Here is a 13828-nt window from a genome sequence, read left to right on the forward strand (position 1 = left end):
CATGCTCTCATCATTTCCCGCCTCGACTACTGCAACCTCCTCCTTACTGGCCTCCCCTGCTCCCACCTCGCCCCCCTCCGCTCTATACTTAATGCGGCTGCAAGACTCATCTTCCTCTCACGCTGCTCCTCCTCTGCCTCCCCTCTCTGTCTTGCCTTACACTGGCTCCCCTTCCCCTACAGAATCCTTTTCAAACTCCTCACCACCACTTACAAGGCTCTCTCCAACTCTACTGCCCCTTATATCTCTAACCTCCTCTCCATTCACACTCCCGCCCGCTCCCTGCGCTCGGCCAACGATGGCCGCCTCTCCTCCACTCGGATCACCTCTTCCCACTCTAGAATACAAGACTTCTCCCGAGCTGCCCCCCTTCACTGGAACGACCTCCCTCGCTCCATCCGTCTCTCACCCAATCTGTGCTCCTTCAAGCGGGCACTTAAAACTCACTTGTTACTTAAGGCCTACCAACCATCCACTTAACCTCTCATCTCTTCTGTTTCTCCCCTGGCTCCTTTTCTGTCCCCTTTGCTTCACTCCTCTTGTGCCTGATTTTGTATACCCTCCCTTAGGATGTAAGCTTGAATGAGCAGGGCCCCTCTCCCCTTCTGTCTCCACACCTGTTCTTCCGCTCCGTCTTTACAGTATTTGCCTGCCTGGAGTTTCTGAAGTTCTGGTACTTTGTGTTTATTGTTCTGTATTGTTTTACCCTGTATAGTATACTGTTTGTGCCGTGTACGGCGCTGCGGAAAACTTGTGGCGCCTAACAAATAAACGATAATAATAATAATTATGCCTACGTTTGAAAAAAACCCCACCGCATATGGCTTACCAGCGGATGACTCTAATTAAAAATCAGGATGGCCTTACCCAATCTAGTTAAATACCACAAGGTGCTCCTCCTCTCACACTTGAGATTGGTCTCTCTCACCTCTTAAGAAGTCTTGGGATGACCTAGAGACCTATATTGCTGTCTGTAGACCACCTGCTCACAACCTACCTGCTCTGACTAAAGATTCACTGGTGGTTTGGAACAGAGTTTGCGCTAAAGAGGCTGATTTATTGTTTCCTACTAGAAATGTATCATTACAAGCCATTGCTAGGCTAATACCCGCCCTACATCTTTCCTTCTGGATTACCAGGGGCATACTATCCCTGAACTATCTATTTGACACCAAAGGTCTGCCTTTTTTGTACAAATATCTTCAAATTAGATACTGGATATCATCTTTTTCTCGCCAACATCTCCCCATAAGCCCACCACCCCCACTTCTTTTTTCTAAGCTATTGAGGAGTAATGGTAGATCGAGCATAACCTTTTTGTATAAATTTATTATGACAGTGGCTCATCCACAAAAGTCACAGGGTCAATTGAAATGGGAAATGTACCTCCGTAGGGAATTCTCCTTTGCTGATTGGGAACATGTATTTCAGAATTCTTGTAAGGAATTACCTTGATGTTTGCACCTCCAACCACTAGAGGTCTCTGAATTTGTAAACTTGCCCTCAGATATGCCCTTATCTAAGATGCCCAGAATGGCAATAAGGAGAAACCATGTTGGATAGTGTTCGGGCCTATAATAGGCACTTCCTGGATCAGACATGTGCTTGAGTATTCTGCCTGCTCAGCTCCTGATACTTGTTGCACTTCCTTGCATTTGTGATTACCCTGCTTGTGTTCCGACCCGGCAAACATCTGACTACCCTCTTGTGTACTGGCTCGGCAAACGTTTGACTACCCTCTTGTGTACCGGCTCGGCAAACGTCTGACTACCTTCTTGTGTACCGACCTGGCAAACGTCTGACTACTCTCTGGATATCTACTCGGCTATTGGGCTTCAGTTAATACCACCAGTATTGCTACAATTCTTTCCATATGTCCCAATACCTCAACCATTCGGAAATTGCTTGTAAAGCTTATTAACAGTTCAACGTGGTGAAGTTACATAGGATGTGGCCTTCCAACTAAGTTTTTCTGGAGGCAAAGTACTATGAAAGGGGATATATTTTAGACATTTTTGGTCATGTCCGGTCATACAGACTTTCTGGTGAAGTTTTGACCTTGGTCAGCAAAGTAATTCATTTCCTAGTTTCCGCCTCTGTCGAAATGGCACTCCTGCACCATTTCCTGCCTCACATTCCATGTAGCAATAGATTGTTGTGGGCTACATTTTCATAGTTGCTAGGGAGACTGTTGCTCAACAATGGAAACACCCTCTGCCCCCTCATCTTAGTAAAATAGTTTCCAAAGTACAGTGCAGTTTTGAGATGGAAACTCCAGGGTGCCCTACTGCACTGCGGCCTCCTCGCCGATGATGAGATGGTTTAGGTCTATGTCACTGATGAGGGCTAAAGATCTCTGACTACCATCCCGGTGTCCCCACTCTATTCCTTCCAGGTAGATTCACCTCAACCCTATCAAGCTTAATTTCCTACTAGTTTCGGTTGGTCAACAAACCTGTTTTTTTTTTTTTTTCCTTTTCTCTTCTTCTTGTTAAGGGATCTGTTAATTCCTCCTCAGGCAATGGTTTTGACTGATGTAAGTTTACTATTGTGTTCTTTCCCCACTATGTATCCCTTTTCCCTGTCCCTTTTATGCATCTCTCCCTATCCCTTTTCATATTTTCTGTATTCCCATAGTTTAATATATGTCTCAATAAAAATATTGTGTAGCCTTCATAAGCAATGGGTAGCTCTTAGTTTTTTTCGGATTGTTTTACCACCATATTTTTAAAAGAGGGAGCATTGTGATGCTGTAATCAAGAAGCACATCCACTTTTTTTGCACCCAACTACCTTACAAACTACAAAATGTAAATATACAATATACATCCAAGATCCGCAAATTTGATTGTGATTTATGATTATAATTCTGCTTATTGATATAATGACTTTTAACTGGTGCTTAATGATGTCAATGCTTCAAAAACAAAACAACAATTGTTAGAAAAGAAGTCGCTTACCTCCTAAGGACATTATACGTCACCTCACATACTATGACAAACAATGTGTATACCTATTAGTCATAATGCATTTATGTTCTGCTTATTTAGAAATAGATATGTATTTTAATACTTCACAACTGTTGCTATGATTAGAAATTATGTACACATAAGGGGTCTGAGCATTCTATAACCCCATGCTGGTGTGGTAGCTTCTTGACAATGTGAGCAATGCAAACTGCTGCAGCGATGAGGAGAGGTGGCTCTGAGATATATAAACCTACTATTGAGAGTCATTTATATTACTTGGCTTAACAAAATAATAAAACACTCAAAACAAACCATTACTTGAGCAGGAGAACTGGACAGGTGCAGGTGAATGTGCAAAGCGTGAGGGTAAGTGGATTGTGGGGAGTTATATTACCTGAAGCTACACACTGGCAGGGTGAGAGGGTGAGAGTCTCCAAAACTGCCCCTAATTGTATATCCCCACACCATCACAGTACATTACCTGCATTTCTCTTTTCTTACAGAATACTTTAAGAAACCTTTAGAAATGCATTAAGTGACCTGAAACCAAATAAAAAGTGCATGGACTATTTGTCTGCAGACTGCGTAAGGGTCGAGTTCCTGGCAAGTGCTTATAGTTTACAAACACTGTCTGTCCACCTTGTCCAAACAGCGTATGTGTGCTTATGTATCAGAGAACAGTAAACTATAACAACCAAATGACTCCATCTGGTCATTTTTACAAAAAAATACTTTCACGTTTCTCAACAATGAGATAAATTATACTGTAACTCAGATGAATAGTATAGATTAATAGTGTACATTCACAAAGGAAGCTGTTGCGACTTGCATAAATGTTCTCTCAGACGTGTTCAAAAAGCAATGAGATCTCACATTTTCATATATAAAGTAGAACGAACTGTATGGTGTGAAAGGTGGATTGTGACAATTTTATGTGTCTGTGGCCATATTTATTTGTAGATATGTAGCGACCTAATTGTTTCTTATATAATTTATACACTCATGTTTCCCTACCACTTCAGCAGCCCAGTTGTGTCTATTATTATTGCTTTGTAAGGAGCCACAGTGCTAGGAATTGTGCTAGGGCACAATATTATGATACTTATTGGCAACACAATGGCTAGTAATGTAAAGCCACAGAACTTATTATTATTATAAAATGCCTATTTGACTTTACTGCACCTTTAAACATATAGGGAACAGAGATGACAATTGCCAGCCTGTCATAGCAGCAAACTGGCATGCTTTTCAAAACGTTATCATTTTTTGCTTCTGGGTTTGAAGATATGGGGGTAAATTTATCAAGCTGCGGGTTTGAAAAAGTGATGTTGCCTATAGCAACCAATCAGATTCTAGCTGTCATTTTGTAGAATGTACTAAATAAATGATAACTAGAAACTGATTAGTTGCTATAGTCAACATCTCCACTTTTTCAAACCCGCGGCTTGATAAATTTACCCCATGAAGGCTTAGCTGTAGGGGCTTTATCAATGGTCAATTCCAGCAAGAAGATGTATTTCCTGATTTGATATTAAGGCTTTTGTAGTATTTGGGCAAATCAACAGCAGTCAAGCTATAATCTCCCAATATAGAAATAGTAACAAAGCTATGTATTAATAGAGGTCTCAGCATTTTCAATCGCAAATCCAGTCCTCATAGGTACCTATTGGAGCCACTGACACTGCTAATCAATTTTAATAAATTGCCATGTTATGTCATTTCTTATCATTGCAATAAGAAATGAAAATTAAAGTCAGCAATCTAAGTTTGGTCATAAATGAATCCATAAGTGTACATGGTGCGATTACTTTTGCTGACTTTTTCATGCCTAGGAATGTACCACCATTCTGCAGCTACACACAAGTAACATTCGATCATTTTGTCACATAACTTAATGGTCCCAGAAACTTAAATGATAACATGTACATATATGTATATATAAGCTGTGGCTTTCACATTTTTCAGACTGAGGCTTGGAGAGGAGTTGAGAGTGAAGCTTAGATCCACCGCCTGTTCCCCCTGACAATACTTCAGACTATTATCGTAGGAGCCAGTGTCCAATTCAGAACTCTGGCAATTTGTAGTCGTTCTTAAATGGAATTAATGTCAGGTAGTATTCAGTGTGTTGGACAATATCTTCCTTCACAATCAGATCATCTCTATTATCTTAAGTTTTGATAAGTATCAGAATCATCCTCCACCAGAAAACTTTTAAAGGACCACTAAATCTAAATTGTAAGTAGGAGTTACTCGTAACATTCACAAAAATATATGTAAACTTTTTTGAGATTATGGAGAAATATATTTTTCCTGTGCAAACTAGACTTCTTTTCCTTGATATAGCCAGTTTCTCTCATTCTTACATGGCCTCTGACGCTCTTTATTTCTGTTCTTGCCAAGAAAATAGCTGAATTGTAGCTCCCTACAGTATTACTGAGCACTCGGCAGTGTTCACCTTTGTGGAAAGATGCCTGACTGGTCTGTTGTTCAAGCACTTAGCCTTAGGTCTCCTGTCTCTTAAACTGGTGACACAACAACATTTTACATGTTGAAACTTTATTTTGCAGTTTAAGTCACGGATATATGCTGCATATGTCCCAGGTTTCAGTCACATCCTCTCACAGTTTTGGACTACAGTTCACTCTTTCAGAATAATTGGGTTGTTTCACAGAGCAAAATCCACTGATCACAATTTATTTTCTTTGGATATCAACTGGCCTATTGGTGAGATAAACTCATCCCCTATGTCCCATCTCTCTGCTTTTAAAGAATTACAGGCAGAGGAGAGGGGGAGCAGACATAGTCTTATAACAGTGGCGACAATTAATGCTGTCACTGCTCCCAAAGATCGTACTTGGTACAGTGGGTGTGAGTAGTACATGGTTGAAATGGGAGAATGAGCGGACAGAATGCTATATCATAGTCTCATATGCCTCATCGAACAACTCATTCCAAAACCATTGGCATTAGTATGGAGTTTGAGAAATATGATTTTGCTAAGCTGAGGCCATTTTGTTGCCTTATAGCCATTTTATTCTCTTATAGCTTAAAGACAATTAAATACAAGCTAGTTGTAGGAGTAATTCATTATTTTCAAGAACCATGCTTATGACCTTGGATATAGCAGGTGGAAGATAAAACCAACTCCCCCCCGGGGAGTTTTCCTGTGTGATAATGAGAGAATGTACTAACATATGTGTAAAGGGAGCATGAGTGGTTAAAACCTTTAGGGGCGTAGTTTTCTGTAATACGTGATTTTTGCTATATAGATATGTTGTAACTAATAAAACAGAGTTTATTGTACACTCAAACCATGCAGTGTATTTAACTCTCTCCAGCTGATGAGCTCATAACTGATAGACTGACACTTACAGGTGAACAATCTGATTTAGATTCGACAAGTTGTTCCCCCATTTACTTCTATAACAGCCTCCACTCTTCTGGGAAGGCTATTTGCTGCAAATTTGATACAGGCATTTCTTTCTATTCAACCACAAGAGTATTAGTGAGATTGGGCACTGATGTTGGGTGATTAGGAGGGGCTCACAGTTGGTGTTCCAATTCTTTACAAAGGTGTTCCATGGGGTTGAGATCAGGGCTTTGTGCAGGCCACTGAAATTCTTACACACCGAACTTGACAACCCATTTCTCTATGGACATCATCTTCTGTACTAGGACTTGCTGATACAGAAAAGTGCCTACTGAAACTGCTGCCACAAGTTGGAGGCAAACAATTATAAAAAATGTCACTATATGCTGTTGAGTAAATATTTCTCGTCACCGAAACGAAGGAGCCTAACCCCAACCATGAAACACAGACCCGGGCAATTATTCCTACTTCACCAAACTTTACAGTTGGCAATTCGCATTCAGACAGGAAACATTCTCCTTTCACCTGCGCTGTGTGAGGGGCTGAGAAGTGCAGCCCTCTGACCTCCTCCTATACCGGACACCTAATACCCCATGAGGTAAGGGGAAGAGGGGGAAGTCTGATCCTCACTTTTTTTAAACGTTCTGCATACGATACCACTCCCAAACATCGTAGAGCAATACCTTCAGGCTGATGAGGTTTCACAGCAAGGTATTTAACTATCTTCATGCGTCTCTGTGATGATGTCTTGAGCACTTACTAAGGATAATGGTAGGTAGCCCATCTGTGCCTGCAGGAAATGTCTCAATGGCCACTCAAGATATCCAGTCAGCAGCTCACTTAAGGATATGCCTAAAACATATCTTAACTAAGGGCATTTAGTGGAGGGAGAAAGTATTAAAAGCCCCAGTGCCTTAGTCACAAAGCTTAAATAACAGTCAGAAAAACAGCAGAAATATAAATTCATAGCAGGAAATTCAATTCTGAGCAAAGTACCATCAGAGCGACGCATGATGAAGCTCTGGGGGATGTTAGGGTACCAAAACATGGAGGTGCAAGCAAAATTCAGCAATGTTTTAGATACCATAATACCTGGAAACGTCCACAGGTGCCCATCACGTGAGGCTCCAATAGTGCACTGCCTCTCTCAACACCACCATAACTATACTATTACTTCTAGCATGATCTAGCACTACAGACACTGAAGCTCACATGCATCAAAATGTCAGTCTTGTACATTGGTATAAACTAAGTACTATCTTTCCATATTGTCCAGGAATCACTAGAATGCTTTCTGTTTTGAACAGGAATCACTAGAATGCTCTCTGTTTTGTACAGGAATCACTAGAATGCTCTCTATATTGTAGAGGAATCACTAAAATGCTATTTATATTGTACAGGGGTCACTAGAAAGTTGTCTGTATTGTATAGATGGCTATTGGATATTTATTGTAAAACATTTGTTAATATCATTATAGTGGGGACATTTTTGCTTTCGTCCAACCCTGTCTGAGGGTATGTCCTGCTTCAAGCATCTCTGCTTGAGAAGGGAGAGCTAGCAGTGATGTACTCTGCATTCCCATGAATTTGAAGGGCTGCCACACACTGTCTAAAGTGATATCCACAACCCTTGCAAGACAGCCATGTACACTACGCAGCCATGTACACTACGGTGACGTGACAGTACCCACAGTGGCAGAATACATTGCCCTGCCATTTATGCAGCCACTTCCATAATATTTCGCAGGGCCACTTTAAGCTACAAATCCTTCCTTGCTCTCCATATATTTTTAGAGATGTAGCTTATATCTGAAACTACTGTTTGTGCTCACTAACAATTTTCTATTGTAACAACAAGCATCTATTTACCTGTAGCTCACAGATTTATATATAACAAAGCAAGTGAGACCTTTAAATTGCAATGTTTGGAAGGCCCATATCTCTCTCTCACCAATGTTGTTGTTGTTATTATTATTATTATTATTATTATTATTATCTACTCTGTGCCCCTGATACTGGGGACACCTCTCCTCCCCCTTCTGTTTCCCACGTGCTAGCTCCCATTCGAGTCCAGGAGTGAAGCGGTTAATCTCCCGGCGGAAGCATCCTGTGCGGTGCCGCGTCACTGCGAAGTCACATCCCGAGCGGCCGCGCGTATCCCTCCTCCTCCGCTGCAGCTCCAATAAAGACCCCGGTGCTGGAAAAGGGCAACAAAATAACAGCACCGGATACACCGACAAAGCATCGGCTCCTCCCTCACGGCCGCCTCCCCCTGCTTCCGGACCCGCACTGTTTCCCCCTGTGTGTGCCGGGGGGGGCCTGCGGCCTGAGCGCTGGGATCGGGGATATCCAGGTTCGTCTGGACTATTTTTTCTCCGGGCCACGGAGATGGCGGCTGAATTCTGAGAGCGGCGGCTGAGAATCGGGAAGAGGAGAACGGCAGGAAGTGAGCGCCGAGAAAGAGAGAGGAGATTAGAGAGCAGTGGGCCGGCAGAGCCGGGGCATGGAGTGAAGAAGGCCGGGGAGGCCGGAGCTGCAGACCGGGGTGCCTGGGGTCCCTACTGCCCCTAATTCCCGGGCACAGTATCGGGTGACGGGGTGAAATGCTGCCCCGCTGGGGGTTCTGCCTGCCCCGGCCACTGTAGAGGTGAGAGGCGGGGAGAGTTGGGTGGGACACTTAATATGGTGGATGCTGTATATAGTGATGACCGGCTATGGCTGTCTTATGGCTCTTTTGTGCAGCCGTCCTCGGCCTGACACTTCTGCCCTTGTTGTCCGTGGAGTCGGGTTCTCTCCCCCATGATCGGTGCTTGGCAGGAGCATCCTGCCCCGTGTGTCCAGGTGGCAGGGGCACTCCATCCTGCTGGACATCCATAGGCCCTGGAGTGGGGGGTGAGCTGCCTGTGCACCCAGAGGAGAGAGTTTGGGGACATGTCGAAAAGTGTTTCCTATGCCCTGTAATAGACGATGTGATACAACATGCCATTCATAGTTGCTGCAAATGGTTTGTAAACATGGACAACACAGTTATGTGATCCAGGCCTGACATGGCAAATAAATCAGTTTTATCTGATCTTTGTGTCCAGGAGTTGCCATGTGCTAGGCATAGCATCTATTTGGCTCTATTTGCAATTTGCCTTTTTTTTGTAGTTGTAATGTATAGGTACATATGGCCTTGGACATACAGTTCATACAGCAAAAAAGGTATCATTGTTTTAGTGGAAGTTTTGTGCATTAGTTACTTTAGTAATCTAAAACCTAATCTTGGGACCTCAAATGTCAACATTTGTGGTAATTGTTTTGTTGCTGCAGCCTAACTTTGTGTACTCAGTGTCATGTAAAAATGATGTAAACAATAAACATCCCTATTTGTTGATGTTAAGGGAAATCTAGTATAAAATCAGATATTCTGTTTGCATTGGTGACATGGTTTAACTATAGTCCTTCAGCTTCCACTTACTAACCTTGATATACTGAACACATCTGTAGCATCTGTATATTTTGTTTGCTAAAAATACTCCCAGTTTAGATCTTTACATAGCATCATTTATCAGTTGTATAGCAATTGGTCAAGAACAGTGCATCCTGCCTGTGTGCTGCTTTACTGTGAAAAATGTGATCTTCACCTGTGTGGAAATGGAAACATGTTTAATGGATGGGAAGGTGTCCACCAAAGTATCTTTCTTTGCAGACTAAAAATACATTTATCCCACCATCTACTAACCCCCCCCCCCCTAAATAACAATAAAATCTCCAAATGCATGCATTGTAACTACAATGTAATGCGTAAATTGCTTTATATAGCTCTATCTATCTAGTCTCTGGGTGTTTCACAAAGTACAGTTTTAAGCAGTGCTCCATGAAACTTGATATTTATCCCAAGCAAAATGATCAATTAAATTTACATGTAATTCGTTTCCAATAACATTACTCTTTCTGTTCAGTGTCTTATATTGCATTATTCATTTTAGTTGAATATTTCTATTTCACTACCAGAGCATTGTGATAAAATACCATACTAATGCAGTATATATGGTGCTTCAATATGAAGACATTTTAGGTTTTTGAATATTAGGTTCAATTGTGTTTTATTTCTTTGCCTGTTGTCAAAAAGGGAAGTTAATGCTTATCCATGTGCTTTTGGGCATCTCTGTTCCATGTGCTCTTGGTTTGGAGGTACTATGAGAGAATAGAAGACAACTTGTCTGAAGCTAGGGCTGTATAACTTATTGTTTTTCTTTTATACTGTAACAGTGTCTTCTGATGTCACACATTATGTTCCCATGTAGTGTGGTTCTTAAAGTATCTGGTGGTCCATGATGTCTCTCCTGTGCTCGGAAGTTAAATATTTATACTACAGTATACTATCAAATACATATTCTAGTGATGGTCAATTTAGCTCTTGGTGACAGAGGTGAAAACGCAAGACGTCTTAGGGCATTATGTATACTGTGATGGTAAAGCTGGTGTGGACTTTATATTGGGCAATTTATGCAGGCCTATAGTCTACTTCCAAAATCCTCTCAAAATGTACATGCAGCAATTGGACATTTATTTTGTGTGGTAGCCCATGTGTTTTTTTTTTTTTTTTTGTTGAGTGTGGTGTGTGTTTTTTTAATAAATATTTAAGTATGCACACTTTAGAATCCTCTAGGTTTAAGTTATGAATATTGTTTTTCCAAAATAATGACATACAACATTCATTGAGTGTTTTTCTGTCCCATTGTAGTGCCTGTGAAATTTAAAGGGTTTTTAATTTTTTTTTAATTTTTTTTTTTTTTTATATGTGAACCATTTTTAAAGCTAGATCACACATTAGTAGAGGTTGTAGGAGTTAGATCCACCTTCCAGCCAAATTACAGCCGCTCTCCACCAGTGCTTGACATTTGGGAGATGATGGCGTTGGCAGTGTGATATTCAGCTTTCCACTTATTAAGAAGAACAAAGTTTTCATTAAAGTGATTACCGTTAATGCATAGGTAAACATAGCTGTGAGGTTCGCTAATTAGATCTGCCCCGAATACCGTAACGGCTGTATTTCTCTGCAGGAACACTATACAAGGTTCTTACGGGACCTCATGACTAAATGAATCCACCCCATATTGTGTACATAGACAGCACAGCTCCTAAATGGTCAATAGTCAGTCGATGCAGGAGCCACATTTACTGCACAGTCCCCACCTTTGCAATTTGAATAACCATCTCATGTTGGCGCCAAAAGTGCTGGTGTCTCTCACCTCAGTGTTCTCCCTAGAAAATTTTGCCAGCTGTTGGCATTAAGAAGCAGCTGAGTGGGGGCAGTTGTAATAATTTGCAATAATAAAAAATGTTGGAGGTTATTGCCCACACCTGCCAGGACTTGGTGGTAGTCATTTCTCTGAAAACCATCACACCGACACTACTTACCCAATACACTACTTGGACAATACTTTTAGTAATCCTTCTACATTGTCCAGCCGAAGCGTACTTGCATTGCTCCCTTAACGCCACCAATAGTAGGGTCGCGCTTACAACTGAAGTCATTCTGTGTGCCGGACTGTGCGTCGGTGGAAATACTTGCAAGTCAGCCTTTTCAAGAGTCGGGAATGCCAAGATGTCGGGAATAACAGTTTTGTGATGAGGATGTCTGGAGTAAGTAGTGTTGGTGTGCTGGTAGTCTCAATTTAGTACCCAACCCCCAGGACTGGTGGTCAATGGTGTAAGACACACTGCTGGCTGTAGTGCTCACATAGTGCCTGTTCTAATTGGAGAAACAATCGTTTATTCTATTATAATAAGACTCTGTTGGGCTCCAAAAGCCGGGTGGCAAGTAAAAACAGCCGGTTGGAGCACCAGGGAAATAGGTGCAGGGGAGAACACTGCCCCTTTACCAAGGGCTGCTGTGCTTAACTTACAACAGTTATATAAAGGTGTACAATGACTATTAAGTTTAAGAAATATTTGTTAGATTTGAATTTCATTCTTGGATGAAATAGTAAGCACGCCAGTTTGCTACACCAATGCCTTATCTATTTTTGACAAGTTTATGCCCCTATTTCTGTAATTGTTAATTTCAGGCTTTTGGGGTGGAAGGGGGGAAGTAATGGCTCGGTACACTTCTTCAGGATATCTGAAGGCCCCAGTCTACATGGTTTTGTGGATCTAGTAGGATGGGGAAATCTCTTAATCTGGTTACACCCATGCCAATCCTGTTGTCCATCTTGAGTGCCAATTGATAGGATCTCTGTCCAGTTGACAGCATGCGTGAGGCCCAGTAGTTTCAGCTCTCGGACTAAGCAGCTTCGTCACTTCCGGATCTCATTTGAGCCCTTTTATGTCCTGAAGATGTCGTCACACATAGGCTGATAGCGGTCATTGCCAGTGGATTTAAAAATACTCTATATAACGATTTATGGTTGTACTCATTTTGTTTCCATGCACTGTAAAGTTGTCATGTGTGGACAGCATTGTCTATAAAGCTAGGTCTCAACAAGAGATTGTATATGGAATTGCTCAAGTAAGTAGCATGTGTAGCTGGTCCCATAGAGAGCCTTTGTTCACTTATTTTACCGCAATAATTCCATGTAGTTGTATGGATTGCTACTTTTATAGCCTGGACATTATTTATGTAGTACAGTTCAGGTGACTATCAACTTTGTAAACTATACAGTATGATTGACCGAACAAGGAAACCAGAACACTGTTATTATATCCTACTTGCTTACATGGGACCCGAGCAAAATAATACGCCCCCCGTCCCCCCAAAAAAATAGAAAAAAATAGTATTAATTTAAAAAATAAAAAAACACCCAAAGATCTGAGCATTCTGTTAGGACACTTCTTAATTTGGTTTGTGAGAATAGGTGATAGTGCCAGTGTTCAATTAGCATTGGCAAGGTACGTGATGATTGATGCAAAGGTGTTATGGGTAGATTTACACATGATAATGCAGTTCTCTAACATTAAGTCCCCAGGTCTGCTTAGTTTGATTCAAACATATTTGTAAAATGTTAAAACTCAATATTAAATAAGCAAATATGCATTTTTTTTTTCCCTGTTTATCTACCTTTATTTGTTTTCCCTGATATTTAAATGAATATGATCTGCAAAAAAAAGTCTACAAAATAGGGCATGCTGCGTCTGAAAAAAATAGTGTGTACTGCACCATAATCCATATACATTTTTTCGCATAATGGGATGTTTTATACAAGTGGAAACGTCTGAGAACTTTCTTTAAATTGTCTATACAACATAACACTGTGCATTGGAGGTATCCATGATAATTTTCCTGGCCCCTGTAACCAGCTTCTGGGACACTAATTTGGATACAGTGCCTCTATAATCACCAGGATAGCAGCTTTGTCTTTGAATGTCCCATACAAGTGGCATATTTATCATTAAGTCTTAATAAAAGTTCAGCAAAAAATACAAGTCATTTTTTATTTTTTTTACAGCACCTCTCTATCCATCAGATATAAGTTTGTTTAAATATGGAATACTGATTCAGTCAG

The 13828-nt window shown here is 41.1% G+C and overlaps 1 protein-coding gene across 2 annotated transcripts in view; it reads left to right on the forward strand.

Moving 5' to 3' along the window:
- The first annotated feature begins 8458 nt into the window (after positions 1 to 8458).
- Positions 8459 to 13828, forward strand: part of KMT2D (lysine methyltransferase 2D) — a 124615-nt gene continuing 119245 nt past the window's right edge. For both annotated transcript variants that reach the window (XM_075199632.1, XM_075199633.1), the window contains exon 1: positions 8459 to 8985. The gene's annotated coding sequence lies outside the window, so the exon portion shown is untranslated. The remainder of the gene's footprint in view (positions 8986 to 13828) is intronic.

Source organism: Mixophyes fleayi, chromosome 2 (genome assembly GCF_038048845.1).
Source record: "Mixophyes fleayi isolate aMixFle1 chromosome 2, aMixFle1.hap1, whole genome shotgun sequence".
Classification (NCBI taxonomy): domain Eukaryota; kingdom Metazoa; phylum Chordata; class Amphibia; order Anura; family Limnodynastidae; genus Mixophyes; species Mixophyes fleayi.